This window comes from Morone saxatilis, unplaced genomic scaffold (assembly GCF_004916995.1).
Source record: "Morone saxatilis isolate NCDOM2014 unplaced genomic scaffold, NCSU_SB_2.0 Contig21, whole genome shotgun sequence".
In the NCBI taxonomy this organism is placed as follows: domain Eukaryota; kingdom Metazoa; phylum Chordata; class Actinopteri; family Moronidae; genus Morone; species Morone saxatilis.
In genome coordinates, this window is record NW_023339774.1 from 22,584,951 (window position 1) to 22,589,563 (window position 4,613).

Below are 4,613 nucleotides of genomic sequence, written 5' to 3' on the forward strand. Positions count from 1 at the left end.
AGGATGTAGTATTTTAATTGTTCCCCTCTTTTCAAATGTGATGGGGTTTTTTTTGGTTTGTTTTTTTGTTTTTTTTACAACATAGATTTTTTTTATAGGCTATTATCAAGAGTCGGGGGAGGTGGTGAGGGAGGGGGGAGGGGTGCAGAAGCAGATGAGGCGGAGAGGAAGAATTCATCCTCTATAAGCCCGCCCTTTTACTCTGTTGATGTGCTCCAATCACAGTTGAGCAATCCTCAGTCAACTTCCTGTACTTAGATATGCTACATGCTAAGCTAATGTGTGTTGAAAAGAAAACAACATATTTTAAAGATTGTTCAAAGATAAAAGATAAATATATATTAGTCACATCTTAAGTTAGCTAATGTTAGTAAAATGTTAGATAATTTACATCAATTGTCAAGTTAGTTAACATTTTACTAACGTTAGTGAACTTAAGTTGTGACTAATATACATTTATCTTTTATCTTTGAACCAAAATGTGTTTTATTTCCAACAGAGATTAGCTTAGCATGTAGCATATTGAGTACAGGACGGAGAACGTTGACTGTGGTTCTAAAAGGGGCGGGGCTTAGAAAGGGTCAATTAAAGGGTCGTTAAAGTTGGAAACTAAAGTCTGACAGTAAAATCTTCACTCAAGGTCCTCTTACTCTCTTCTGTTGTTTGTGTGATGAAGTTCCAGTAACTGAACCATGGGTTAAGATTTTTACGTCGGACACAAACGGGTTGAGGTTTCGTGGCTTTGGCCGTCGTTTCTATCAGTTCTGAACGAGTTCTGATTCTGATCGGAAGTGGTCCAACTGAACGGCTCCTGTCTGTTTCTGACCCATCAGACTTCTTTTATGGACTTCAGCGTGTTCGCAGATGATAACTTATATTTCTTTCCACCAACACGGACCAAAGCTACGCTAGCTGGCTAGCAAAGTTACGAACGTAACATTTATGTGTGTAGTTATCAGTTATACTTTGTTGATGGTCGGTTGTTTGGCTGCAGAAAAGCAACAAACAAAGAGGACCTTTAAGAGCCGGTGCTTTCCACCGTGGAGACACGTCATTAGCTGTCAGCTAATGACTGTTACGAACGTCTAACGGATGTAAACACTGAGGCTGATCTTGGTAACGTTGAAGACGTGATGATGTGGTTTGTTAACATTCATAGCATCTATGTTACGTTCGTAACATTCATTGAAAAATTAGTAGCTCGCTAAACGGCTAATAAATACATCGGTTGACTAAAGGCGCTCTGACGTAATCAGGTCGCTAACCGAGTGCTAGTTCTGGTCTGGTGCTAGTGCCGGTTCAGAGTTCTACAGAACCGCATTGTTACGTCTCCAAAGTTAGATATTGTTACCAAGGTTACGCTAGCTAGCTAGGGCTGTTGGTCAGCGAACAAACAAAGCTAATAATTTATCACGTCAATGTTACGAACTCTGAACGCATTTGTAGCTACGTTAGCCAGCTAGCTCAGTGTAACGTTCGATACATTGATGTTACAAATTATTATAGTTAATAAACAGTTAATAAACAGTTAATAAACAGTTAATAAACAGTTAATAAACAGTTAGCAGGCCGGCTACAAAGCAGCTCTGTTGTCAGCAGTTCTTTGTTATAGACCAGTAAAGTGTCGCTGCTGCACTGGAACCAGTTTTTCTGGTTTTAAACACGAAGAACTGACTTCCTGCTGGAAACGCTCAGTGGTTCTGATGTCACTGATAGAAATGACGGACAAACTAGAAACAGAAGTTCTGATAAACTTATAATCCTTAAAGAGAGAGGAGGAGGCTTGAGGTGTTTGGGGGGACAGCAGTGAGGGTTCAGACCGGGTGGGTTTGATTGAACTGTTTTGTTCTTTATTTTTCGGGGTGTGGGTGACGTATGTTGTTGGGAGCGAGGCCTCGTTTCTGACTTCTGTTCGGGTCTCAGAACATATCTCACAGAATGTACAGAAACGGTTTAAAAGATAAAAATCAAGATTTGTTTTTCTTAACAGATAAATTTGGAAATAAAGAGAACTTTTTTTTTTTGTCGAGTACATGTATTGCGAGGCCTCTCATTTATGTAGATGTTTCACTCCATTCAAATAAAAAAAACAGAAAAGTATTCGGTGCCTGTGTGTCTGTTGAATGCTGCTCTCGGAGCTCAAGGACGCCGTCTCTCCGTCGCCGCGCGGCTGCCAATCAAAGGCCGGCGTGGGAGGTGTTGCTTTGTGCAGCTTTATCCGACGAGGAGACGAGTGGCATTGAAACATCTCCAGCTCCTCGCTTTTATGTGTAGGCCCATATGTTCCTTAGCAACACAAACCCTCCACATTATTACCTGCAGCTCGCTGCGGATGAAGTTTGCTGCAGAGAAGGTTGATGATAATAGAAATGCAGCCGTGGGGGAGTTTGAACACAATCAGCGGCGTTACAGAACCTGTCACGATGAGAGGTGTGAAAAAATCACTACAGCAGGAGGTGTGAAGCTCTAGTAACAAATAACAGAAATACAACAAATCAAACGAGCTGAAAGAAAAGTAATAAAGAATAACAGATGACTCATTATTTAGATCTGCAGAGCCACAAATCCTTCTTTATTGTTCTGACTATTTAAAGTCCACATCAAACAGGAAGCAGAGAGTTCTTTGCTTCCTCAGGTTTCCTGTAAAAACCGGCAGTAGTGACGAACTTATCGCAGATATTAATACGAGTTTACAGCAGCCAGGGAATCCAGTACCGAGGTGGTTTTCAGGGTCAGTTATCGTAGCTGCTAATGGTTAACCAGTTATCAGAAACTCTGTGAATGACCTCGGTACTGTAACGTTACTCCCTGTCGGTCTCAGACACTGTTCGATCCCGGTCCGGCTGCTGAGCCCGGTTCTGTCGCCCGCTATCGGCAGATACAGTTAATTAGCGGTAAGCTACTTTAGCTAAAGCTATCTGTCCATCAGGAAAACCAGGAAATATTTTCTCCATAAAATCTGATCCAGTTCCACCAAAATCACTGAATACAGTTATAATTTATGTAAATTAACTATCTAGTTACCTACTGTTACTGTTACTGCTATCGAGTAAAATGCTGGAGTGAAAACAAGAAGTTAGAACAGAAGAAATCAATCGTTATTGTTTGATTATTAATCATTATAAAGACTATTATCTAAAAACCTAAATAAATAAAAACAACTCAGACTTAAAATCCTTTAAATTGGGTCGGTGCTCTAATCTATCAGGTGTGGTGAGTTAAAGGAGACAAACAACTTCTATTTTTCTCTCTGATTTATTTGACTCCTTTACAACGTACGACAGAAACAAAGAGGAGGATGGCGTTGGAGGCGTTGACCAGAAGAAAGCATGAAGAACGGACACTGAGCGTGAAGACGGCGGCAGAGAGACGTTTTCTACCTCAAGACACGATCCAATACAGACGCTACCATGTTGATTAGTACAAACTGCTCCTTTAAGATGTCGGTGTGTGGTTGAAATGTTAAAGTCATCAGTTGGTGCTCATAATACAAAACAACTGTACAGCAAAAAAAAAATCTGATTTTCAAAATAAAACAGTAGCAAACAAACCTGTGGAGTAAAAAAAAATCACAAATAAAAATGTGCACATAATAAATATAAATTACAATCTGTTACATTAATCAGCTGTCATTCAAGTTTAAAGCAGAAACACCTCAGAGGACCGAATCAGGAAGTCTGTCAGCTGCTGTCATGAAGCTGCTGAAGTTCAATAAAACGACTGTTGATCCAATAATAATATAATAATTCAGTTTGTAATGTTATTTTCAGCCACTGAAATGTCTCAACGATCGGATGGATTGTGGAAAAATGTGACTTTTCATCATTAAAAACATTATTCTGAAGGTCAGTTAACCCTTCATAAGCCCCGCCCCCTTTTGCTCTTTGCTCCAATCACAGTTGAGTGAGCGCCGGTCAACTTCCTCCTCTCCTGCACTTAGATATGCTATGCTACGTTAATCTATGGTTAATTCTGAGGCTTTTTAATAAATACAGCAATGTTTAATCAACCCTTATCAATTAATAAATAACTTCCAGTTAGCGCCGCCTATTTTGGTTTAAGCACCACCCACATCGGGGTCATGTGAGTACAGATGATTTAACTGGTTGACACTTTGGTTTCGTATCGTATAAATATGTATTGTTAATATTGATTGTAAATATTTACTGTGAATATTGATTGTAAATATCTGATCGACCTCAGTTGTACTTTAGTGTTCATTAGCAATCGTTAACATTTAGCCCAGAGCACCACTGTGGTAGCCTACAGTACGAGTGGACCAACGGAACCGGATCAATACTGATCAATAATCACCTTTCATCAGTCTGATGTGATCAATGATGTATTAACATATTAACAATATCACTCCGTTGATCTTTAACCTCATCAATCATCTGATGGTCAGTAGTTGACTGCTGATCGTTAGCCCTGCATCGTTGGTTACCACGGTGACCCACCCCCGTTACCACGGTTACCCGACCCCGTTACCACGGTTACCCACCACAGTTAACCAGCTTCATGATACCAGAAGAGTTCGACAGCTGCTAATCTCACTTCCTGATTCAGCTCTGTGGAGCGCATTGGAACAGAACGTAACCATGACGATGGTGATG